This window comes from Vulpes lagopus, chromosome 1 (assembly GCF_018345385.1).
Source record: "Vulpes lagopus strain Blue_001 chromosome 1, ASM1834538v1, whole genome shotgun sequence".
NCBI classification, from domain to species: Eukaryota; Metazoa; Chordata; class Mammalia; order Carnivora; family Canidae; genus Vulpes; species Vulpes lagopus.
This window is the reverse complement of record NC_054824.1, coordinates 152334783-152362483: the sequence shown is the minus strand read 5'-3', so window position 1 is coordinate 152362483 and position 27701 is coordinate 152334783. Positions and strand designations below refer to the sequence as shown.

At 38.1% G+C, this 27701-nt stretch overlaps 1 long non-coding RNA gene across 1 annotated transcript; it reads right to left on the bottom strand.

Annotated features, from left to right (window-relative positions):
- Positions 1 to 385: 385 nt before the first annotated feature.
- On the bottom strand, positions 386 to 27701 carry LOC121495779. The gene is made up of 3 exons (XR_005989052.1): positions 27647 to 27701; positions 14823 to 14879; positions 386 to 838 (listed from the first exon to the last, which is right to left on the bottom strand). It is a non-coding gene; the product is annotated as an uncharacterized LOC121495779 (long non-coding RNA).

The window sequence follows — 27701 nt, the reverse complement described above, 5'->3', positions numbered from 1 at the left end:
CAGTAAATCCCTAACACTGAAAATATTCTAGCAGAGACTAAGAAATCACATGGTATGCATGTTTAAATCTTGGTAGGAGGTATCAATGAGATGACTGAACCCAAAATACCATGATTCTATTAAAATTTCTTCCTATTTTGCCATTATGATGATCATAATACTTTAAAGCTCAAAAAGTTTAGACAAAAGTGGGACATCCTGTCACACACACACACACACACACACACACACACTTCATCCACACTTGGAATTTCTTTGGTAGATTGAATAAGAGTGCAATAAAAAAAAAAACAAAAAACAAAAAACAACAAACAAACAAACAAACAACAACAACAAAAAAAACAGAGAAATCAAGACCTTCCAATTTTATTTTCCAAAAGCACACTCAAGGACAACCTGGGCAAAGTTAAAGATTAACTCAGTCCCTCATTTAGTTAAGTTTCCACTTATTGTGGAAAAAAAATTCTGCCACTTCCTTTGGAGAGTGAGCAGGGCATTTGTTAATCAAAATCTGCTTTGTGTGTTCCTCCCACGTAAGTCCATTGCTGTAGGCTAACTTGATTTGAATGACAAGAGTCTGTCCAGGTTCTGAATGAACCCAGCAAATTGGAACACACCTGGGAGAAAAAAGAAATAGCAATATTGAGTGTCTATTTGGAATCAGACTGGCCTGGGAAAAGTGTAGATAGTTTATTACTATGTCAATTTCAAACCCCTCTTTCATTTGACACTTGAATCTTTATTCCCAGGGCTTCTTAGGTCTTCTACAATTTTCATGCAAAATATGATTCAGCAGGATTCATTGCATACTTGCTAGGTACAGGCAGTACGATTGGCCCTGGGGAAAGAGAGAAATCAGGAATAGAAAGTTGAATAAGACATGGTTCCTGCCTAAAGGAACTTAAAATCTACTGGGAGAGGAAGTAATGGCTAATACTGTCAGTTAGATTATTGAGTTATTTTATTGATTTAACATACTTTAACTAAGACGGGTGAGGAAAGAACTATTGAAGAGAAAATTTCCTAAGGAAGGAATGACATCAAAATGCTAAGGATCATCGTGGTAAGGCACTGAGATTCAAAGTGATTCATTGTCTTTTGCTGTTTCTACACTTTCTTGAACAAGATTATAATTTTTCATCATGAATGAAAATACATATACATTCAAAAATTCTTCTAGAGTATTTTCTTGCTCCCTAAAAACATAGCTGTCATGCCTTTAGTATAAGAATGTGCTGTGAGTCAAGCAAAGGTAAGAAAAGGAGATAGACAAACTACAGAGAACAAACTGATGGTTACCAGATGGGAGTTAGGTAGGGATATGGGGGAAATAGGGGTTGGGGATTACAGAGTACATTTATCATGATGAAAAGAAAGGTAAAGAAAAATAAAATAAAATGATTAAAAAATGCGCTTTCTGGGACAAGGAAATATGAAGTTAAAATCAACATCAATACAAATAGAATTTATAAAAATGGTGGCCTTCATATGGTCTTGTAGGTATACATAGTGCATACCAACATGCATATCTAGATGCATGCAAAATACACATACTCATTTCACATACACGCATGTATGCATATACATACATAGATGTACTTGCATATGTTCATGGCCAACTCCAGAATGTTCATGAGCTAACGATGGGTGTTTTGGTTTCTGTTCCTTGGCTCTTGTATTATTCTCATGATTGGAAAGACAGAAGGTGATGGATTCTCACCCTCTACTTTTAATCCCGACAGCTGTGGTGGACAGTAAAAGAACACTTGACCAGTGAGCCTTAGCTCTGAGTTTAGATCCTGACTCTTACTCATTACTTCTTCATCACTGGGAATATAGATGTTTCTCAGTCCCTGCTTGATTATTCTCCGTGAGATGAAGGGGTCAGTCAGATTCTTGCTGATACCAGTAGGTTACTGATTAATAACTCAAGTGAGGGGGATTCCTGGGTGGCTCAGTGGTTGAGCATCTGCCTTCAGCCCAGGGCAGGATCCTGGAGTCCCAGGATCGAGTCCCAGGATCGAGTCCCACATCGGGCTCCCTGCATGGGGCCTGCTTCTCTCTCTGCCTATGTCTCTGCCTCTCTCTCTGTGTGTCTCTCATGAATAAATAAATGAAATCTTTAAAAAAAATAAAAAAAAAACTCAAGTGAGGGAAGGAAAGAAAACATTAACAAGAAGCACGTTGACCTCTCTTGACATTAGAGACAGTCTTTGGAAATCTAGTTTATCCCTTTTGCAAGCCTGTTGTACACGAGGATTCTGAGACCCAGATATTTGAACTCTACACACTGTGCTTGTTCACCAATTCCTGACTCTCCATTACCCATTAACATCCTCCACCTGCTTTGTGGGGGGTACATATCTATGGCACAGTTACACCAAAAATTGGCTAGAGACAAATAATAACTGCTAAAAAGGTCTCTCATGGGCAAATTTCTTACTTCCATGATTTTATTTGATACTCATGAGAATCCTCCCAGTTAGCTATTATTCTCTTGATTTTACAGAGGTGGAAACAAGGTTCAGAGAACCAAGTATCACACTCAAGGAGGGCTGGTTCATGAGTAAAAGAATCAGTGTATCAATCTGACACTGCTGCATTCTAGAAGAACCAAGGCCGACTGACCACACAGACAAAAAATGATGCCAGAATTGGTAGGTTTTATGGCTCAGGGAGGATTCTGTGGTAGTTTGATTTTCCCTCTTCCCAAGACTTGACTTGAAGGCCAGGAGGCAAATCTATAGCTGTAGCAGCTTTGGCCATGCTTCTCAGTATAAAGAGAGGAAGGAAGGAAGCTGAGAGGAAGGGGATGCCTCCCCCTTCCTCTTGCAAAATTGTAGCCTTTGGATAACTAGAACAAAAATTCAAGTTATTGGATATAGACCTTTGCATAAAGTGAAGAAAGTCCACTTTGAGAGGTATATTCCACCATATACTTAAATTCTTTTCTCTGCTCCAGGGCCTCCAAATACAAGTCTCCTGACCTCCATACACCCTGGTCCTTTCTTCCACTTGCGTGAGAACCTACTGAGATCAAGGTTGCTGTGAATGTCAAAATAAAACCTTAACTGATATAAAATGACTTTGAAAATTTAAGAATAGAGGAGAACATAGGAGAATGGGATTTGAGGATTTTTTTTTAAAAGAGATAAGTACCTAACATGGGCTTATGAAGTGTTGGGTCCTGTCACCTGCCCTCTCTCAGTGTTAAGGGAGGACTGCTGTAAGTGTAGAGGCAAAGGCTGCCTCAAGCTCCATAGGGAAGTTCAGTGTGGGGAAGCCACAGGGACTCTGCACTGAATGTTGTCCCCCTACCTCCACACTTAGGGGGTGAGTGGGGTTGGGTCAGCAGAGGCTGTATCTCCAGTTACTGATCATCCTTAGATAATGGGCTGGGCTTCTCTGCCTAATCCTTTAGTTGGTACTCATGCCATGAGCAATAGATCCCCCAAAAGCACAAGGGCTACCTACTCCAGATGACTGCATTATCATTTAGGTCATACTGTACTGACATCAGGGTCTATCTTCCTGCTAATCAGATCATTTAGGTACTCGAGCTGACTCAGGGCCTGCAGAAAAGAACATTTCTGGAATATGACGCATTGGAGATAGACATAGGGGACTGAGAATGAAAACCACATCCCAGAGCTATAAAAATGACAGATTGTTTACCTTATATGGAGTATCTCTAGGTTTATTTCCCTTAAAATGAATTTGTTAGCCTATAAATTAAAATGACCAATGGAGGCAATTTTTTTTTCTTCTCTTATCTTTCTACCCCTTCTTGGATGTATTGGTAGAAATAATGAGATTAGCCAGGTCCTGAATGTCATAGTCAAAAATTTACAACCTTGTCCGCCACTTTGATCATTTCCTTTATCCCACAGCTGAAGAGAACCTAGGCCTCATTATCTTACCAGTGGACAACAAGGAGACATAAATAAACTTCATTTCCCTTCTCATCAATTCTCAATATTGGTAAATGCAGGTTTCTCTCCAAACCAAGGAGTTAATAGTCAATAAATATAGTTTGTAGAAATAATCATAGTGAAAGACTATAAAAACATTAACCTTTGAAGTTTAATTTTTAGTATGAATAAAAATATTTATCTTGACTCAAAATATCATATTTGGGCTATAATTTTTCTTTAACTTGCAAATGCATCAGATATACATATTTAAAGACTAAAAAATAAAGCAGACACCTATATAACCACTGTCTGTGTTACCAAACAGAGCACTGCCCTCTAGTATTCAGCAACCAGACTGAGAATCTTCCTTCTCCAGCCCCCAAGGCAGCCATGACTCTGACTTCTGTGATCATTTCCCCGCTTTCCCTTGTCCTTTTATGGCCTACCTATGTACTCTTAGACATACATTGAGTTTTTCTGATTTGTGAATTTATCTATTTCTTCCTTCAATATGTGCTCATGTGTCTTGCTATATAGTCTCTTCATTTGTACTCCATAATACCCATTGTACAAGTGTGTCACAGTTTCTTTACTCAATCCTCTGTACTAGACCTTTGCTTCTTTTTCCTTTTGCATTTGCAGAATATGGCAAAAGAAAACACAGAAAGATAAACCAGAAAGTAATGAGATTATTTACCCAGGGGTGCAGGTGAAAAAAGCAGACTTTACTTACTACATATTTTTCAACATAGTCTTTGCCTTTGACCTATATTAATATGTTATATATTCAAGAAATAAAAATGATTTTTAAAAATGCTAAAATTTCATGTCAGCAGAAACAGATGAACCAGCCATTTCAAATTTTAATACTTAGAAGAAAAGATTAATACAAATAACTTGTAAACCAGTATTCTGACTGTATGTTTACTGATGGTATATATATATTTTTAAAGATTTTATTTATTTATTCATGAGAGACAGAATGAGAGAGAGAGAGGCAGAGACACAGGCAGAGAGAGAAGCAGGCTCCATGCAGGGAGACCGACGCGGCCCTGATCCCGGGTCTACCAGGATCACGCCCTGGGCCGAAGGCGGCGCTAAACCGTTGAGCCACCGGGGCTGCCCTGATGGTATATTCTAAGGACAAAAAGAGCTACAATAGAATACTCACTGGTGTTTTGAGTGACATTGCATTGAATTTACCCACTTAAGGAGATGTCTTTAAAATATGTCTTCCTATATAAAACCATGACATTTTAATTTATTTATGACTTCCAATAAAGTGTTATAATTTTATCTTTATGTGAGGCAGTTGTGGGTTTTTTTTTTAACCTTTATTTATCCATCAGAAAGAGAGAGAGACAGAGAAAGGGAGGGAGAGAGTGAGTATGGGGGGGGGGAGGTAGGCAGAGAGAGAGGGAGAGAGAATCTTAAACAGACTCCAAGCTAAGCAAGGAGCCCAGTGTGGAGTGTGGGGTTCAATCTCACTATCCTGAGATCATGACCTGAGCGGAAATGAAGAGTTGGTCACTTAACCAACTGAGTCACCCAGGCCTCCATGGCACATGTATTATGAGAATTATAGTGGCTACTTCTTGTCTTTTATGTTACATAAATAGTATCTTTTCATTTGCTATTTATTACTACTATATAGAAATGTAATGATTTTTGTTTGCCAAATTTTCTTAACTATAAAACTTATTTGGATATTTTTTGGGATTTTTTGATGATAATCATATTTCTGATTTCTATGCCTTTTTTTTCCTTCATCAACTGTGTATGTATTAGAACTTACAGTATAGAGTACAATGCTGGTAAGTGATAGTGGACACTCTAGTGTGGTCCTTGATTTAAATGGAAATGCTATCAATACTACACCATTAAACATAATGCCTTCTGTGTTCTTATTTTATCTACCCTTTATCACATTAAAGAATTTCCTTCTTGTTCATAATTTTACAGAGTATTTTTAACTCATAAGAAGATGTTGAATAATCTCTAGCAATCTTTCTGCATTTATTGTGACTCTTTTTTCCCCTTTATTTAGATAATGTGGTAATTTAGGTAAATTAATGAATTATTATTAACAAACTTTACATTATTCCAAATCAAATATCATTACATTATGTATTTTATACGTTGCTGGATTTGGTATGCTAATTTATTATGATTTTTTTCATATGATCTGTAATTTATCTTTTCCATGTTTGTTCAGATTTGGTTTTGGTATTGAAATTAGTCCAGCCTTATTAAATGAGTTGGGGAATGATTTCCTCTTTTTCTGGATTGTTCTCTGGAAGACTTTTTGCAAGATTAGAATTATCATCTTTTTATCATGGACCTCATTGGTAAAGTCATATAGTGATTGTTATTTTGGGGAGGTGAGTAATTTTTGACTACTAATTCAGTTTCTTTAAAGATTATAGAATTTATAAGGTTTCTTCTCCTTTTTGTGTCAGTTTTATATTTTTCTAAGATCTATCCATTTCTCTTAAATGTACTGGCATACAATTGTTCATAGTATCCTCTTCCATCTTTTTATTGTCTGCAATTTCTATATCACCTTTCACTCCTAATACAGTTAATTTGTGGATCCTCTTATTATTTTTTTTAAGGATTTTTATTTGTTTATTTGAGAGGGAGAGAGAGAAAGAGAGAGAGAGCATGTGAGAGCATGAGGGACGGGCAGAAGAAGGAGAAGCAGGGAGCTCGATACAGGGCTCAATCCCAGGATACTGAGATCATAACCTGAGCTGAAGGCAGACACTTAACCAAATGAGCCATACAGGCCCCCTGGATCCTCTCTTATTCTTGACTAGAGTCAAGACTAGACTAGAGTCTAGTTAGTCTCTAGTCAGAGACTAGAGTCACTGATCTTCCTGTAGTTGTTTCAAAGAATCAACTTTTAACTTTGTTTTATTCACTAATTTTAATTTTATTTTCTATTTTATTATTTTCTGCATTTATTTTCTTTTTACAATTTATTTTGATTTATTTTGCTATTTTTCCCTCTTTGAGTCATATGTTTATCTCATTACTTTTTATCTTTCCTTCCTTTGTGTTGTAAGCACTTAAGGCCATGGATTTTTTTAATACTGCTTTACCTGCAGCCTACACACATTGAGAATAGTATTTTCATTATTGTTCATATTTTTAAAAATATTTTATTTATTCATTTCTATAAATAGACAGAGAGAGAAGGGAGGGGTAGATGGGGAGGGAGAGGGACAAGCAGACTCTAAGCTCAGCATGGAGCCCAAAGCTGGCTCAATCCCATGATCTTGAGATCATGACCCCAGCAAATATCAAGAGTTCAGCACTTAACAGATTGGGCCACCTAGGCACTGCATTATCATTCACTTTTATTTTTTTTTAAAGATTTTTACTTATTTATTTATTCATGAGAGACACAGAGAGAGAGAGAGAGAGAGAGAGAGAGGCAGAGATACAGGCAGAGGGAGAAGCAGGCTCCATGCAGGGATACTGACATGGGACTCGATCCCGGGTCTCCAGGATCAGGGCCCGGGCTGAAGGCAGTGCTAAACCGCTGAGCCACCTGGGCTGCCCTATTGTTCACTTTTAAATATGGTTTGATTTGCATTAATTTGTTCTTTTGTTGAAAGGTAATTATAGATATACTTTTTAATTATCAAAATATGGGAATTTAATTTTTGCAATTTATTTCTGATTCGAGTTCATTTTAATGAGATATTGGGAAAGATTTACATCAGGCTTTTGAAATTTGTTGAGATGTTAATCTTGAGGTCCAATATATGGCTATTATTTGTAAATACTCTATGTATTACACAGTACAGTATCTTTATAGGTATGTTAGCTCTATTTTCTTAATGTGCTGTTTGAATATTCCATGTTTAATGATTTTTTGATCTGCTTGTTTTATCAAAAATCCACCATAATGGATCCTCCTATAATTTTGTTCACATCTCACTGATCTCCCTGTAGTTTTGTTCGTATTTCACTGATCTTCCTGTAGTTTTGTTCACATTTCACTGCATACATTTTCAATATTATTAGTAAATTAAATTTAAACCTACTAATTAAACTTATTGCTTTATCTTGATGATCATAAAGATGATATAATCTTTTTTTGCTCCAGGCTTTTCCCCTTAAGTTTATATTTATCTTTTATGAATATGGTAAGACCTAGGGTTACAGATGTGGTCTTTGATCTTAAAAAATTCATATATAGGGGATCCCTGGTGGCTCAGTGGTTTAACACCTGCCTTTGGCTCAGGGTGTGATCCTGGAGTCCCAGGATCGAGTCTCAGGATCGAGTCCCACATCAGCATGGAGCCTGCTTCTCCTTCTGCCTGTGTCTTTGCCTCTTTCTCTCTCTGTGTGTCTCTCATGAATAAATAAGTAAAATCTTTTTTTAAAAAATCACATATAGGTATAAGGTTCTAAATATTAGAGCAGGTCTTACTCTAGGTTCTTTGTACTAAATAGTGAAATCCTCAGAGATTGTAAAGAATTGAACAAAAAATAGCATTCAAGTATTGGGGTATTTATATAATCATCTTTCCCCCCTTACATTTATGCCTTAAGCTCACAGGGAAACCTCAAGGACTATTCTTCTCATTGTCTTATGTATACAGAGACATGTAGCAAATTTTTATTTTTTTATGTATGTATTTATTTGTTATCTGCCAAATAGCCTCTCTTTAAGAACTGTTTCTGCCCACATTCAAGTGGCAACTGCAATATTTATTGCTTTTCTTCACAATGACCCTGACAAATGGAAGAATTGTTTAGACCATTTGTGAACATTTGACAAAGGCATGATCTATCAGGGTCTTTCATCTGGAACTGAAAGAAATAAACCAATTTAAATGGAGTGTCTGGATGGTAAGATATACAATTAGGGATCTGATACAAGCTGTCTTCTTCATGTGTCTCAGAGAATTAGAAGAAACCAGAATATGAGGAAAAGAAATAAGAAAGGCATGCACAAAACAGAGGGGAGAGAGAGATGAAGAGAGTGCTGTTTTATTCTCTGCTTTTAGCAGTTCCTGAGGTTTAGTCATTTTCATTTTTTTTAGATCCTTCAAAAAATGTTTTTTCTGAGGAAGTGAAAGGATTTATTCTGAAAACTATGATACATTAATGAAAGACATAGAAGAGGCAAATAAATGGAAAGATATACCATGCTCATGGATTAGAAGAATTAAGGTTGTTAGAATGTTGTTATTACCCAAAGAAATATACAGATTCAATGCAGTCCTTATCAAAATTCCAGTGGCAGTTTTTACAGAAACAGAACAAGCAATACAAAAATTTATGTGGATCCACAAAAGACTCCAAATAGTCAAAGCAATCTTGAGAAAGAAGAATGAAGCTGGAAGCATCATGCTCCCGCATTTCAAGCTGTATCACACAGCTATAGTAATCAAAACAGAATGATATTGCCATAAAACAGACATATAGATCAATGGGACAGAATAGAAAGCCCATAAATAAACCCATGCATGTGTGGGCTATTTATGACAAAGGAGCCAAGAAGAAACAACAAGGGAAGGGCAGTCTTTTTAATAAATGGTGCTAGAAAAACTGGACACACATACACACACACACAAGAATGAAATTGGACCACTACCTTACACCATACACAAAAATTAACTCAAAGTAGGGTAAAGACTTGAATGCAAGACCTGAAATCATAGTTTTTAGAAGAAAACACAGGGAGTGAATCATTGGCATTGGTCTTGGTGATGATTTTTGGGATTGACACCATTAGCAAAGGCAATAAAAGCAAAAATAAACAAGTAAATTAAAAAACTCTGCACAGGGGATCTCTGGATGGTTCAGCAGTTTGGCGCCTGCCTTCCACCCAAGGCATGATCCTGGAGTCCGGGGATCTCGTCCCATGTCGGGCTTCTTGCATGGAGCCTGCTTGTCCCTCTGCCTGTGTCTCTGCCCCTCTCTCTCTCTCTCTCCCCCTCTGTCTCTCATGAATAAATGAATAAAATCTTAAAAAAAAAAAAAAAAAACCTCTGCACAGCAAAGGAAAGAACAAGATGAAAAGGCAACCTACTGAATGGGAGAAAATATTTGCAAATCATATATCTGATAAGGGTTTAATATCCAAAATATATGGATTCATACAACTCAACAGCGAAAGCAAAAACAAAAAACCCCCAACAATTCAACTAAATAATTGGGCAAAGAATCTTAAAAGACATTTTTACGAAGACCCAAATGGCCAATGAGTACACAAAAAAGAGCCCAACATTACTAATCATCAGAAAAACGTGAATCAAAATCACAGTGAAGTATTACCTCACATTTACTAGAATGGCTATTGTCAAAAAGAACAAGAATAACAAGTGTTGGCAAGGATGTGGCAGAAAGGAAATTCTTGTGCATTATTGGTGGGAATGCAAATTAGTGCATTCACTATGGAAAACAGTATGTAAGTTCCTTTAAAAAATAAAAAATAGAAATACCATATATTCTAGCAATTCTGTTTTGGGGTATTTATCTGAAGAAAATAAAACATTAACTCGAAGAGATGTATGTCTGATATGTTTATTGCAGCATTACTTACAATGGCCAAAATATGGAAACAACTGAAGTGTCTACCAATGGATGACTGCCTAAGAAAATGTCACAAATACACGTGTACTTACACACACACACACACACACACACACACTCATACGCTGGGATATTTTTCAGCCATATACATGAATTAAATTTTGCCATTTGTGACCACAAAAGATAGACATTGAGGGCATTATGCTATGTGAAATAAGTCAGACTGAGAAATACCATATATCACTTATATATAGAATCTAAACAACAACCACACCAACAAAACCCACTACAAACCACAACCAAAAACCCAAACACAAGCCCATAGATATGGAGAACAGATTGGTGCTTGCCAGAGGTGGGGTGTGGCAGATGAGTGGCCTGAATGAAGGTGGTCAAAAGATACAAACTTCCAGTTGTAAAATAAATGAATCCTGAGGATATACGTACAGCGTGGTGACTATAGTTAATAATACCATATTACATATTTGAAAAGTTGCTAAGAGAGTAGATCTTTTTTTTTTTTTTTTTTTTTATGATAGTCACACAGAGAGAGAGGCGCAGAGACACAGGCAGAGGGAGAAGTAGGCTCCACACACCGGGAGCCCGACGTGGGATTCGATCCCGGATCTGCAGGATCGCACCCTGGGCCAAAGGCAGGCGCCAAACCGTTGCGCCACCCAGGGATCCCTAAGAGAGTAGATCTTAAAAGTTCTCATCAGAGGAAAAAAATTGTACCTATGCATGTTAACTAGACTTATTGTGATGATTATTTTGCAATGTATGCAAATACTGAATCATTATATTGTATACCTGAAGCTAATATGTTCCATGTCAATTATATTGCAATAAAAAGCCATTTTCTTCTCCTTACATTATGCTTCTGTTACTTGCAACATGTGGCACTTTTTCTTAATGTTGTACTTCATCAAATATTTTAGCTCTCTACCTTCTGGACATACGATAGCATTGAGCATCTTGTCTACACTGCCCCCCTGTACTCCCTTGCTTTTTAAGTTGAGTGGGACCCTGTGACTAGTTCTGGATAATGAATTGTGTGCTGTGGTTACAGGTGTCACTTCCAGGACAGAGCATCTTATTCTGAGACAGAGTTCAAGGCCATCCCGAGGTCTATTGCAGAGGTTAGCTAGCTTTGTTATAAGCCACTGTGCTTTTGAGGTAGTTTGCTAGCGTAGCATAAATTAATTTATTCTGATTGATATTCAACCAAAATAGCTGTAAGCAATAAAGCCAGCTAACCTCTGGCATAAACATCACTCTGAGACTTTTTATAGCCCTATTTGAGGGCATAAGATCTGACCTATGTATTAGAGTAACAGTTTGTGTTTCTGTCTACGATTATGAGAAACTCACCTTTACAACAATTCTTGGCTTCATATTGTATCGATAAAATCATATCTTTTAATAAAAGCATTTACTTTTAAACATGATCATTCTTTTAAGATTTTAATTTGGCTCCACTTTGTCACAAACAGACAATGAAGTCTGAAAGAAGAGACTGAATTGAAGAGCCTAGCTAGGAAGTCTCTGTATCCAAGAAAGAGAAGCATTGGATTTGGTAGTGTGATGTAATAAAAAATAGATATTTGCTTTTCAGTCTTGGTTCCTAGGGTTTTTCCCTTGTTCTTGGCACAGGACTCCTAATTTAAATCTCTGGAGTGATAAAACTGCTTTTCGTATGCTAATGAGATGACTAGTGTCTGTGGATTCTTACATAGCTCAGGATTGTGTTGGTCACAAGAGCAAGACATAATTAGAGGGTTTGGACTTCAGCTCCATTCCCAACCTCCAGGGAGTAGAGTGGGGCTGGAGAATGAGTTAATCACTAATGACCAATGGTTTAATCCATCTTTGCCTATGTAATGGAACATCTATAAAAAACCGAGAGCTTCAGGGTTACTGAATGCATCCCCATGCCAAGAGGATGGAACACCCAGGGAGGGTATGGAAACTTTTTGCCTCTTCTTCCTCACTATACATTGGCTTATCCATCTCTTCCATTCATCTGTTACTGAGTTATTGCCTTTACAATAAACCACTAATCATAAGTAAATTGCTTTCCTGAGTTCTGTGAGCCATTCTAACAAATTGTTGAAGCTGAAAGGGTAGGTTATGGGAACCTTTGACTTTGTGGCCAAATCAGACAGAACTATGGGTGGTCTGGCACACATAACTTATAATTAGCATCTGAAGTGAGAGCAGTCTTTGGGACTGAGTGCTTACACCTGTGAAGTTGATGCTAACTCAAGGTAGTGTCATAGTTGAACTGACCTGTAGGATGCCTAGTTGATGTCTAGAGAGCTAGAAAAGTGGTTGAGGGTATAGAAAAACCCCACACATTTGGTGTTAGAAGTATAAAAGCAGCAATAATTGTAGAAGTGTAAGCAGAAGGCTATACCAATTTCCATACATCCTGGCTCCTGGGTCTGAATTTCCAAAACATATTTCAAGTGAAATTCTTCCCTTGCTTGTCAGGATAGAAGTTGCCCACAGGCCCATTTTTTCCTTTGGTAGCAAAAAATCACATACATTCTATTATTTGGGATAATGAGTCAAAGCTTTGGAATCTTAAACCCACAAAACCCATAGAGTCTTAGAGAGAAATCCATATCAATCCTAGAGATGGATATAATACCAAGAGTTATCTAAGCTGAGAAAAGAGAAAACAAAAGCTTAGGGTAGAGAGGACAATGGCTTGAACTAGGGTGATGCCAGTGAAGTTAGTGTTTCAATCCTGGGTATAATTTCAAGGTAGATAGACAGGATTTGCTAATTGATTGTATGGAAATTATTAGAGAAATAAAAGAGTTAAAACAAATCCAAGGATTTTGACCTAAGCCACTGAAAGAGTAGCAGTGGCATATCTAAGTTCATATAGCTAACCAACAACACAATCAGAAATAAGACCAAGTCTCCTACTGCCAGCTTAGTGGCCTTGCTGCTTCACTCTGTAGAAAGTAGAAAGGGAGCTAATATCGGAGATTTTTATTGTACATATTTCATGAGATTTCATAAGATTTATTTATCTTCATAGTATTTTATAGAACAAAGGAATAGTTTCATTTTATTTTAATTTCTGATATGTGTTCCTAGCTACAAATTATTTGAAGGGACATTTTTACAGTAGAATTTGCAGAGATACCAGAACAGTGTGTGGCTATTATTCTATTGGCAATATAGCATCTGTTGAGAAGGTTTTGTGCTACTCCTGAAGCCTTTGTGGTTTGAGCAGAGGCATGAAAGACTAAGGGGCCAAGCAAGCAGAGCTCTAATGGTAGATTAGAGGGGCACAAAAGTTAGGGGCAAGGTGGCAGAGAGGCCAGAGGGCATATCTACCTAGCCAGGTTTGGTTTGGGTCATGTCTCTGCCTCAGATCTTAATCATCAGCTTCTTGGGAAGTAAAATCAATCAGAACAATATGGGGAAATGTTTCCCTCAAATGATGCCATTGCATCCCAAAGTTTTATAGCACTTAGAGTGAATAAACAAGAGACTGAGTCACAGAATACAATACCAACAGTGAAAAGACCTGAGTGGGACCCCAGCCCATGCATTCATATATTAAGTAAACATTTATTGAGCTCTTGTTCTATGCCAGCATGTTCTAGACACTTTTGACACAGAGGTGAACAGAGCAGACAAAATTCTTTCCATAATTGAGCATACTTCCCAGGAGGGAAAGACAATAAACAAAGGATTAAGACTATCCTGTGTCACAGAGAGATCAGGGCTGGGAGAATAGCAAAGCAGGAAGGGGAAAGGCAGAGTGAGTAGGGATTGCAGAAGTATTATTATGTATATAGATTAGTCAGGAAAGGCTGATCTAGTGAAATGGTATTTAATCAAAGACTTGAAGGAGTTTTCAGTTCTTTATGGGAGGAGCTTGGAAGTCACACTCTGTCCTAACAAGTAAAAAGCTAAGTAGACTGAAAAATCAACAACTCTTCTTGGATCCTTAAGAGAAAAAGGATACAGGGCAAATCACTGTGCCCCAGATCGCAGAGACAGGTGAATACGGAGTCATGGCTTCCTAGGGCACAGACACTGAGTGGAGCTGCTTCAGGAACCAGTGCCTGAATTGACCAATTGCTGGAAGCAAATCTGAGAGTCAAAAACTTCAGGGGTCTTAGTCATAGGGAGGCCCCTAAAGTATTGTAAGATTTTCCTGCAGGAGCTAGGTTCCCACAGGAAATATCAGAAAAATTTCCTCTTGCTTTTGAGGAAAAAGAACCACTGTGAAGTATGCCAGAGCACTCTGTTCTTTTTAACAGATCCTGCCCTCGGGGCAAATTAATTAACTGTATTCTAACCTGCTGGGATGTTATCAGAGCCTACCTGATGTGGAGAAGGGAAATGCTTAACTCCAGGCCTACTTTGGCCATTTTGTCCCACCTACATGGGGAAAAAAGAAAAAGGATAAACACTTGTGAAATTCACAATCCAGGCAAAGGCTCACTAAATGACTAAGATCTAATCATAGGACTATAGATTACTTCCCTTCTCACAGGTCATCACCATATTCCTAAAGTCTACTTACAACAGCTCTTTCTACCCAGTGCCTCATGTTCAGCTATCAAGAAAAAATTACAAGACATACTACAAGGCAAACAACACAATTTGAAAAGACAGAGCAAGCATCTGAATCAGAATGGCAGGGATGTTGAAATTCTTAGACCAGTAATTAAAACAGATTAATATGTTAAAAGCTCTAATGAATAAACTAGGTATCATACCCACCCACCTCCTGCAAATAAAATATGGTAATAATGATGTATTAGTGCAGGTTCATCAATTGTAACCAATGCACCACACTCGTGAGGGAGGTTGATAACAGGGGGAGGCTGGGGGCAGGGGCATATGGGATATCTCTATGCTTTCTTCTTAATTTTGCTATGTACCTAAAATTGTTTTTAAAAATTTGAGTCTTTTTTATAAAGTAATGATAGAAAAAAAAAAAGACAGAAACTTGGGATAAACATGAGGCTTTCTGGGCAGGAAATGTTTTAGAGAAGAATGAACACGAGCAAGACATGAAACAAGAAAATGCTTCCTATGTATAAATAATAACACGAAGGCCAATGTGGCTAGAACAGAATGTGCAAACAAAAGAATATAGCAGAAGGGCTCAGGGAACTAGCAGGGAACGATATCAAATAAGGTCTCTTAAGGCCACTGAAAGTATTTGACCTCTGGTTTGAGTGATAAAGGAAGCCATTAGAAAGTTCTCTACAAAGAAGTTGGGTGCTGTGATGAGGGTTAAACAGAGTTTTTTCACTGTTCTATTGAGAATACTATGAAGCAGAAGCTGAGAGGTGGCAGTTGGGTCTCACAGTAGGGAAATTGGTTAGGAAGCTATTGCAATTATCAGGGAAGAGAGGATAATGATTTGAACTAGGTGATACCAATGAAGTTGGTGTGTGAATTCTGGGTATAATTTGAAGGCAAATATGCAGGATTTGCCTATGGATTGTATGTCAGTTACTAGGGAAAGAAAAGAGTCGAAATAAATTAAAGACTTTGATCTAAGCAACTTTTGGGGAGAGAATGCAGAAAAATGGATTTTGGAGGAATAACTAGGAGTTTTATTTTGAAGACACTGTTTGTGAGATAAATTATATAGCAGAGAGTAATATTATTTGGATTGTTAGATACAGAAATCTGAAGTTCAGGAACAATTCTGGGCTCTAAATACAAACCAAGGAGCCATCAACATAAAAGTGCCATTTACAACCATGAGGCTGGATAATATCACTAAGGGGGTGAACACAAATAGAACAGAGAGGTGTGATTTTGGGGCACTCCACTAATTAGAAGCAGGGAAGATTGGGAGAAATGTGCACACACACAAAAAGTAATCACAGAGATAAGAGGAGAATCAACAGTCATGTTTCAGGAGCCAAGTGAAGTATTTAAAGAATTATGTGATCAACAGTGTCACAAGGTCAAACAAATAAAATAATATGTGAATTAAGAATTGACCACTGGGTTTTGCAAGATGGTGGTCATTGTTGACCTTGACAAAAGATGCTTCAGCTGAGTATTCAGAATAAAAGAAAGCATAATTGGAATGTGTTCAAGAAAGACAAGAAACATAACAGAGGTTTCAGTTCCATCCAATGCAGAAGACATGAAAGATCTTTGTTCCCTGACATCAAGAAAAACCTGAGAAAAATAAGAATCCTATTTTCCTATAGGTCAAGCAAAAAACTAGTGAGACAAGAAAGCCCTGAGGACTTGACTTCCCAAGAGAAACAGGTATTCAAAGAAGGCTAGAGAACCATGGCAGCCTCTGTACTTGTTCTGGGCAAACAGGAGGGCATGTCTACTGTAAGGGGAGAAACTTATCAGAGGGAAGAAGTCAGTCAGGCCTTAAACTACAGAGTAGGCTGGTGGGGCAAACTGGCATCTGTAAGTGTGATAAAAGTGCAAAGTAAAACAAAATAAACTTACAACAAAATATGTAGAATATAAGAAATAGTTAAAGGGATTATAAGGCAAAGGAGGGGAACTGAGTGGGAAAAATTAGAGAGGGAGATAAACCATGAGAGACTTCTAACTCTGAGAAACAAACAAAGGGTTGCAGAAGGGGAAGTAGGTGAGGGGATGGGATAGCTGGGTGTCAAGCACTGAGGAGGGCACTTGATGGCTTGATGGAATGAGCACTGGATGTTATACTATATGTTGGCAAATTGAATTAAAAAAAAAACTTACAACAAAATAGTTGCTTAGCCTGACAACCCCTGGCCTCATCCCTGCCTCCTGAATCTTGGGGAGAAGTGGTGGAAATGGTCCTGCAGAACAGCAAGGAGTCACATCGCATAGGGCATTTTCCTGTTGATTTATCTACAGGATAATTGTAGAATTATCTACAGATATTATCTACTGCTGGGGTTGAATCCAAAGGTGGGCAAAAACTATCTGAAACTGTTGTCCAGTCCTCTCCCAGGTCAAAAATTGACAGTACTAAAAACGTACTGGTCGCATGTGGGATGTTGGAGATTCAGCTAACACAGATGCCTTCCATCTATCTAAACCTGGGACACCTACAGCCTAAAGCAACTCTAGGAGAAATCTGAGTGACCGCTCCCTCAATTTAACTGCTAGATGAAAGAAAGGGCTTGCATGCTCTTGAAAACAAACAAAAATAAGACAAATTGCTGAGTGATAAAGTTAAGCCTCACCACATCAACAGAATATTAAATGTGGATGAAGGAAATAACCAATTAAAAGGCAGTATATCAGAATGGATTTACTAAAAGTAAGAACAACCATATACTATTTACAGAAAATGTAAAAATAAAAGAATGTGAAAGACATACCTGTATCTCTAAGTGTATGAAAGCTGATGTGATAATATTAATACCAGGCAGGCGACATTACCAGAAGCAAAGAAAGATTTCATAATGATAAAAGGTCAATTTGTCAGGATGATATCACAATTCTAAATGTTTATGTCACTAAGAACAGAGCTTCAGACACAAGAAGCAAAGATGGCATAACTGAAAATAGACAAAGCCACAGTTACAGTTGGAATCTTTAACATTCATCTCTCAAAGAAAGGGAAGTGGGAAGCAGGGGGGCAAAACGTGGCAAAAACACCAAGGACACAGCAGGTTTGAACACTATCATCGATAAAGGTAACTCAATTGACATTTATATAATACACCAAACTGCAGGATACATATTATTTTCAAGTGCACATGGATCATTCACCAGTAGCAATCATATTCTGGATCATAAAAGTGATTCTTAATAAATTTCAAGTGACTGAAATCTTTCAAAGTATCTTCTTTTTTTAAAGATTTATTTATTTATTTATTGAGAGAGAGAGAGAGAGAGAAAGAAAGAGAGAGCACAGGAGCTGGGAGAGGGGAAGAGAGAGAGGGAAAGAAAGAACTCCCCACTGAACACAAAGCACTATGCAGAGCTTAATCCCAGGACCCTGAGATCATGACCTCAACTGAAACCAAGAGCCAGCCACCAAGGTGTCCCATTTCAAAGTATGTTACTGAACTAAAAAAAAATTAAATTAGAAAAAAATAACAAAAAGATATGGAAAGTCTCTAAATACTTGGGAAATAAGAACACACTTCTAAACTATTTATGAGACAGAGAAGAAATAAGAGAACTTAGAAACTATAAGTGAATGATAATAAAAACCAAACATTAAATTTTGTGAGTTTAAGCTAAAGCAGTCTTTAGAAAATTATAACCATAAATGTTTACACCGGGAAAGGAAAAAGATTCAAATTCTGTGATCTAAAACTTTCATGCTAAGAAGCTAAAAAGAAATGTTTCACTCAATGTAAGTACAAGGGAAGAACTAATAACAAGTAGAAATCAGTGAAACAGAAAATATACAAGCAACAAAGGAAAATCAACAAGACTGAACTTTGTTTCGTTGAAAAAATTAACACAATTGAGAAATCTCTGACAGGACCGATCAAGACACAGTAGAAAACATGCATATCAGGATTAACTACCAATGTAGGACTGAAAAAGGAGATATCACTGCAGACCACGTGAGCATTGCTCCCACTCTAATAAGAAAAAGCTGGACAAACTACTATGTGATCTTAATTTTCATCGAGCCCTCCAGAGCTATGAACTCAGGGAAGTAAAGTAAATAGAAGAAAAGAATATTGTCCCTTGTCTTCTTGAAAACAAAAAGTGAGCCAGCTTGGCATCTGTGTAGGAGGAGAAAGAGCCAGTGGACACCATACAAGTGAACAAGAAGATTTGTAGTGAAGGACTAAGGTCAAGTCTGGGCTAGCACAACACCATAGAATTCTTGGGAGACACAGACACAAGAAAAGTCTGCATCATGTACAGACTCCTCTCCATGGACCCCTCTTGATGCTCCTGAGAAAACTTGAAGCAGGATGGGATACTATCAAAACAATCCTTCAAGTGGTGAACTTTGTTGGATGATTTACACTGTCTGATTTCAAGATTTACAGTGATGTTTCCCTAATCAAGACAATGTGCCATTGACATTGGAATTGACACCCAGATCAATGGAATAAAATAAAGGGTCCCAAGACTGACTTTTGGCAAAGGCATAAAAGCAATCCTATGGAGATATAAAAATCTTCTTAATAAATTGTACTGGAGGGGATCCCTGGGTGGCGCAGCGGTTTGGCGCCTGCCTTTGGCCCAGGGTGCGATTCTGGAGACCCGGGATCAAATCCCACGTCGGGCTCCCGGTGCATGGAGCCTGCTTCTCCCTCTGCCTGTGTCTCTGCCTCTCTTTCTCTCTCTCTCTCTGTGTGACTATCATAAATAAAGAAAAATTAAAAAAAATAAATTGTACTGGAATGATTGGATATTTATATGGGGTGGGGGACGTAAAAAGACCCTACCTCATATTTTACACACCTATTCCCCACACAAAGAATCTAAGATGAATTATAGACCTAAATATAAAAATTAAAACTAAAACTATATAGCTTCTTAAAAAAAGCAGGAGATGATATTCAGAGCACATGGGAAGGCAGATATTTCTTAGACAAAAGATAAAAATCATTAACCATAAAGGAATAATTTTGATGAACTACTCTTTATTAAAATTAAAAAACTTTTGCTCATCAAAAGCTATCACTAAGCAAATACTGAAACCACAGCTTGAGAAAATATAATTTCAATAATTATGTCGGACAAAAGACTCATATCCTTGTTTTTAAAAACTCTTATTTGGTATAATTTTAATATGGTCCCCACAGTTCTCACCCCTGGTGTACATGCAGACCATAATCCTCTCCCTTTGTGTGTAGGCAGCCTCTGTGAACACGATGGATGCTACTGCTGTAATTAGGTTATGGTATATGGCAAACGTAAAAGATTTTGCAGATGTAATTATAACCAATAATCAGTCAACTTTTTAAAAGATTTATTTATTTATTTTGAGAGAGACAGAGGGAGTGTGAAAGATAGCATGTGTGCAAGTGGTGGGAGGGGCAGAGAGAGAGAATCTCTAGCAGACTCCCTGCTGAGCATGGAGCCGGAGGTGGGGCTAGATCCCAGGACCCTGAGATAATGATCTGAGCTGAAACCAAAAAGTCAGATGCTCAACCAACTGAACCACCCAGGTGCTTCCAATAATCAGTTGACTTTAATCTACAGGGAGAATATCCTATGTGGTGAACTTTTCAAAAGTGACTCAAAACAGGAGAGACCTTGGTTGGCTTTGAAGAAACAAGCTGTCACGTGACTGACCTGTAGACAGAGAAGCCTCAGTTCTGCAACCACAAAGAACCGAATCCTGCCAACGTCTGACTGAACCTGGAAGAGGACACCATGCTCTAGATGAGAAAGCAGCTCCGGCATCACCTCAACTGCAGCCTTGTGAGACGCTGGCAAGAGACCCAGCCAAGCCATGCCCAGGCTCTGGATGCACAGAAACTGTGAAATAATAGCTATATGCTCTTCAAGTCACTCACTTAAAAAGTAACAAATAATGATAATAATTTGTGAAATAAGTAATTTATGGTAATTTATAATGCAGCACTGGAAAATTAATATAATTCAATAATAAGACAAACTCAATTTTTTTAAAGAATCAACAAGATTTAACAGATACTTCACAAAAAGAGACATACAAATGGCCCAGGCACAGAAAAAATGCCTAATATCATTAGGAGTCAGGGAAACACAGATTAAAATGATAATTATTTCTCATTATGCACATATACAACACTGAATCTTATTTTTTTAAATGTAGATTAATTGGTAATGTATGCACTTCTGGTGGGCGTATAAAATTTTGCAATCACTTTGGATAATGGTTTGACAGTGTCTGATAGAATCAAATGTGTTCCTATTCTGTGATCAGGTAATTCCACTACTAGATGTATGTATCCAAGATAAATGAAAACATATGTCCACAAAAAGATGTGTATGCAAATTTTCACAAAAGTTTTATTCACAACAGTAAAAACCTGGAAATAAATTCAAATATTCATCAGTAGGGGCATGTCTAAAAATAATTGTGAAATAATAGTCAACAATAAGAAAGTTACATTTTACTGATGCATGCAACAGTGAGGGTGAATCTCAGACACACTGGATTGAGTGAAGAAGCCAGACACCAAAGAGTTCACATTTCATTTCTTACAATGAAATCTGATAATAGATGGAAGGAATCTATGGTAAAAGAAAGTAGAATTGTAATCGTAGATGTGCTGAGCCAGGAGCCTGATGTAGGGCTTGATCTTACAACCCTGAGACCATGACCTGAGTCAAAATCAAGAGTCAGACTCTCAACTGACTGAGCCAACCAGCACCCCTAATACTTTCACTTTTAAAAAATATTTAAGAAAACTGTGAAAGGAAGAATAGGTAATAAGAAATCAGAGTCAGTGAGTATCAACAATTGTTGAGGTCTTGAGGAGAAACTGAGAAAGGAAGTGATGAAGTACCTGGAGCATGATGTGGAGCCCAGTGAGGAATTTTTTTTTTTTTTTAATTTATTTATGATAGGAACACAGTGAGAGAGAGAGGCAGAGACACAGGCAGAGGGAGAAGCAGGCTCCATGCACCGGGAGCCTGATGTGGGATCCGATCCCGGATCTCCAGGATCGCGCCCTGGGCCAAAGGCAGGCGCCAAACCGCTGCGCCACCCAGGGATCCCCCAGTGAGGAATTTTTTAAAGTTTACATACAGAGTAGCATATTTATATGCTATACTCTACTACAGAGGGAAAAAATTGGTAAAACAGGATGGAAAGGGGTCTTCTTTGGGAAAATGTCTATCAAGTCCTTTGCCAAATTTTTATCAATTTTTTTTCTGAGTTGTAGCAGTTCCTTTCATATTTTGGATATTACCCTTTTGCAAGATATATAGTTTGCAAATATTTTCCCCTCTTCTATAGATTGATTTTTCATTTTGTTGATTGTTTCCTTTACTGTGTACAACCTTTGTGTCTATTGATGGATAAATGTATAGACAAAATGTAATATATATATAATGTATATACACAAATATATATATATATATATATTATACATCATGCTCTATTTTTTAGCCATAAAAGAGAAGAAAATCCTGCCATCTGTAATAACCTAGATGAATCTGGAGGATATTCTGTTTAAGTGATATAAGGCAGACTTGGAAAGACATATACTGTAGGATCTCACAGCAATTTTTTAAAAATCAAACTTCTAGAACCACAGAGTGTAACATTGGTTGCCAGGACCTAAAGATGGGGGAAATAGGGAGATATGTTGATCAAAGGGTACAATCTTTGAGCTCTAGGATGAATAAATTCCAAGGATCTAATATAGGTGTGGTGCCTCTAGTTAATAATACTATAGATCTCAAATGTCTGGCCACACATACACAAATGATTACTGTGTGAGGTGGTGGATATGCTAATAAACTTGACTGTGATCATCATTTCATAATGTATACATACATTAAATCATCATCTTGTACATCTTAAAAATTGAAAACAGGGGCACCTGAGTGGCTTAGTCAGTTAAGCATCCGACTCTTGATTTTGGCTTAGGTCATGATCTCAGGGTCGTGAGAGCAAGCCCCTGTGTCAGGCTCTGCACTCACCTGGGAGTCTACTTGAGAATCTCTCTCTTCCTCTCCCTCTGCCCCTTCCTCCTGTGTGCTCATGCTCTCTCTCAAATAAATCAATAAATCTTTTTAAAAAATTATGTTACATAGAGTGGACATAGGAGGACTTTGGTTAAGGGAACTAATATTTGGGCAAAGCAAAGACTGGTAGCTCCCAAGACCTCTTTTCCTTCACATTCAGTTCCTCATAGTAAATTGTAGAAAAGCAACTTACTATGAGATGAAATCTCAACAGTGGTAGGGAAAATATTCATACAAATTTATAATATCCCATCCTCAGAGACTCTTCTTCATCTGCAGCCATACACATCCAGAGATCCACCTCCACTGATGTTTCTGCAAGTCCTGTCTGAGAACTCATGCATTAAAATTCACCTTTCTGAGGAGGAAATAAATTCTGAATATTACCTGTGTTATAAATATCTTTCAACAATTTTTATTTATAAGAAGTAGCTATTTAAATATCCATCTAAAAATAATTCTAACTTTCCTGAGTAAAGAAGAGAAAAGAAAAGCAAAATTTCTCAACATATGGATATAGGAAGGTGAACTTATATTAAGGACGAGTTGAAGAAAGCACAGGTAGATGGGGGGGGGGGATATATTGTTAATAACTCAGCTACTAAACCAGGTTCCTTTTGGCCCTAGCATTGCTCTATCCCAGGGATCTGAAGACATTTTCTGAAAAGTGCCAAATGGTAAATATTTCAGGCATTGTGAGACACATATAACACATATAACCTACAAAACTTTGTAGCATGAAAGAGCCATCAACATGCGAAATGGATGAGAAAGGGAGGGTTCCAACCAAACATGATTTGCAAAATAGGTGGCAGGCCTGGTACATGCTTCTTGGATAGACATCAAGGTTAAAGATTTTTTCTGCAATGTGAATCCTAGAATATCAATGATGAAGGGGAAGGAAATTAGCACTTTCTCAGAGCCAACAGTGTACCTGGAATTTTCATATCCATAATCTCCCTAAACTTGCACAAACATTCTAAAAAGGGGGCTCATGACCTCCAATATTCACCCATGAGGAAATCCCCAAACCACTTCTCCAAAGGTACCTCAATGTTAGTGGCAGTGGCTAATATCTGAGATGATTTCCAAAGCCTCAGTCCTTTCCAGCATTCTAAAATGGGGAATCATCATACGTGATTTTTAAAAGTAAGAATTCATAAAAGCTAAAAATGACTACAAAACAACAAAGGAGATAAACAACTTGAGCATAGCTCAAGTCCCTGGGAACAAGGGTGTTTTGTAACGAAGCCGGCCTAGAGAAAAAAAAATCATATGGATCAGATTAGTTTGTTAACTGGATAATGTTCCCACTCAGGAGCACTGAACAAAATTGCTTTCCAGCAGAACCTTCACTGATTTGTGCAAGTGGAAGGAAAGGAGGGATACCTCTGGACTAAGTCAAGAAGCCCAGGGAGGGTGCTCAGTGTTTCTACTTCCCTAATAGATACCTCTGCCCACTTGGGAGCAATATTTCCTTATGTTCAGGGGCCCAGGACTTTCCTCCCACTTTTCATTTCCCCTGTGAAAAGAAGCCAAGGTTTGGTACCAGCTGATTTTTCTTCATTCTTTCAGTGGCCACCAGTTCCCTTTCATGGTCTTCCTCTATGGAGACAACCATATTAAGGCCCACTCTCTTACTCATTGGCCCAAGAAGATAAGAATTACATGATATCAAGGGTGCCTGGGTGGCTCAGTCGGTTGAGTATTGGACTCTTGATCTCAACTTAAGTCTTGATCTCAAGGTTGTGAGTTCAAACCCTGTGTTTTATACTTTTTTTTTTTTTAAGAAAGAATTATGTGGTATCAGTTTGTCAGGAACATTGATCCATTTCCAAAGTCACTTTAAGATCCACATAACACCTCAGCTGGCATCATCATTTTAAGTTATATTTGTCAAATTGTAGATTTCAATAATCTCCTACTAAGTATGTGTTGTCCCTCACCTAGAAACATGGGATATCCATGGATAAGTAGGATTGGAGGGAACAGGTAGGTCCTTAAATTCACAACGCCAGTTTCTTTCTTTTTTTTTTTTTTTACAACGCCAGTTTCTTTCAGCCCTTAAAGGCGGTGAGTGGGCGAGGCAAGACAGTATTGAGAAGGAATAAAGGTGGATTACAAACAAATAACCTATGACCAGCTTCTGGGGGTGGGGGGCGGAATATGGTGCTGGACAATGTGACAGAAGCAGCCAGAGCTCTGGGAGCTGCGATCATGGGGCAGAAACATCAGCATCTTTCACAGCTTGAAACCCATATCCAATTCAGCTTAGGTCACCAGAGGCCCCCTTCCTCCAAGAACTACCTCCCATACATATGAGGGGCTGGACTGACCCAAATGTCCCTTCCAGGTTTAACATCTCTGGTCCCACCTAAGGAGAGGATGCCCTACCACCGTAGATGTTCTTCTGCCCCGGGACTCCCCCTGGGAAGTGTTTCTTCCAGGAGATATTTCAGGGTATTGGCAGGGTGTTGCAGAGAAGACTGCACTTCCTTTATTGTCTGTCCCTTAACTTTTCCTAATCCTCCAACACAAGGCTGTCCTGGCTGGAACTTTCTTTCAAGTTTGGAGGTCTCAGCTAGGAAGTGGGGAAGGTTACCAAACGGGCACAGCATAGGACAGGGACAACTTTAATTCCAGATATTACACATCTGGAAATTTCCTCAGCTATTCTCTTCCCCTCTGGGAATGTCTCTCTGACGAGCTTTCTCCCTGTCTCTGATCTGCTTCCATGCTGCTGACCCCTCTTTCTCCTTGATTTTTCTCTTATGCTTGACTCTGAAAGTGCTTACTGGATTTATTAGAGCCAGTCCTAGTGGTCCTGAAGCTGTTTGTAAGAATCTGGAGGCAGGCATCCATAAACTGAGCCCAGACAGGTAAGCCTTAAACCAATTCCTGTCGACTGAGCAAAGGCCAAAGTTTCAATTAAACTGTCAGTTATCGCATACGATTTCCATTGGGTAATACAAAGAATAGTAATGGTTAATGGAGAATTACTCTGACTTAAAGCCACCCGCTTCTAATGAAAATTGAAGCCCCAAGTTCAGATATTATTTATGATGGGGAACTCTCACACATAAACAGAAGGTCTAGCAAGTTAAAAGATCTATAACAGAGGGTGGGAGCAGTGCAATGACCTTTAAAATAATTGGTTTTACCACACTGTGGTTCCAACCAAAGGTGAATATATTCATAGACTTCATGGCAATAAGCAATTTGTCAAAGATTAAAGTTCACCACTTAGAATGACTAATATTAGGATCTGCTCAGAGGAAGAAAATCATTCTCTGGTTCTTCATTTTATTTGTACTTCCAAGCAAATATGCAACATGTGGAAGTGTAACTAGAATTTGGCAATAATGAGATTCAGTTTTGCAATGTTCAGTGTAGATCACTTTGATTTCTATATCTAAGAAAAATCAACCACTTTTTGTTTCAAATGGAATTAGGTTTCCTGGACCTTGGTTACCAGATTCAAACATTTGGTAACCATGTGCCCTACTCTACCAACATTATGGCATCTGAGGGCCAAACTCAGATTTCCATCTAGGAGTGATACCATTAATGAGCAAGAAGGTATAAGGATATTAAAGGCTCCAGGGTGGAGATATATATAAAGTTTTCCCAAGATTTATGGCACTCACTACATTCTCTACTACCAAGGATTGCTTGTATATAAATCTGGTGAAGAAATTTCCATCTTTGTTGACAAATACATCCCTGGAGGAATGGCCCCCAGGAAAGCAATACTCTACTTCTCCATGACTCTGGGTAGTGCCCATCAATTGTGCTGCCAGTCCTGGCACTTGGGGCCCCAGAAATAATTAATTCCACTGAGAGAGTACATAGAATAAATAAAGGCTAAAATTAATCAAAATGTGACCAGAGTTTTAATCAGGCAGCATAGGACTTGACAAGAGGGATGTAAATATTATTGTAAGTCACATCAAATCTGTTAGCAAATGAAATCCAAATCCAGAGAAACTGATTCCTGTCAGAGAAGGAGGAAGCTTGGGGAGGCCCCTGAGGCTGATAAAACTCAGAAGGGTCAGTCTATTCTCACCTCTGCCAAGAGCTTCCGTGAGGGGGGAAAAAATCAAATCTTTAAGCGTGTAGGAATAGTTTTTATTCTTAAATATGTATAACGTTATAATCTTTCAAGCTTACTTTTAGAGAGATTTATCATGGTTGGGGGGGGGGGGAGGAGGGTCCCAGTCAATCACACTTCAGAGAAATCCTAGACATTACAAAATTCCATAACAATAGCTGTTGTGAGGGCAGGATCTACAGTGTCTCCTTTGCCCTCACACTCAGGAGGCCTTTGGTGCCTGATAGTGAAATAAATTAATGGGTTCTGAGACTTAATCAGCAAAAGCTCCTCGAGCGTGGAACATTTTGTTAGATTTTATAGATAAGCTATCACTTCATTAGAATTACATACCACTGAAGCTTGGGAATTAAATCTCCTAGTTACAATAAGGATAAACAGAGCTAAAAAATTCGGGTGCACCGAGGCACCGCAGCCTTAACAAGCAGATCTCCTCGAGGCTCACCTTGAGAGTTTTGCTCCTGGTTTCCCGCCGGTCCCCCAGCTCAGGTGTGGTTGAG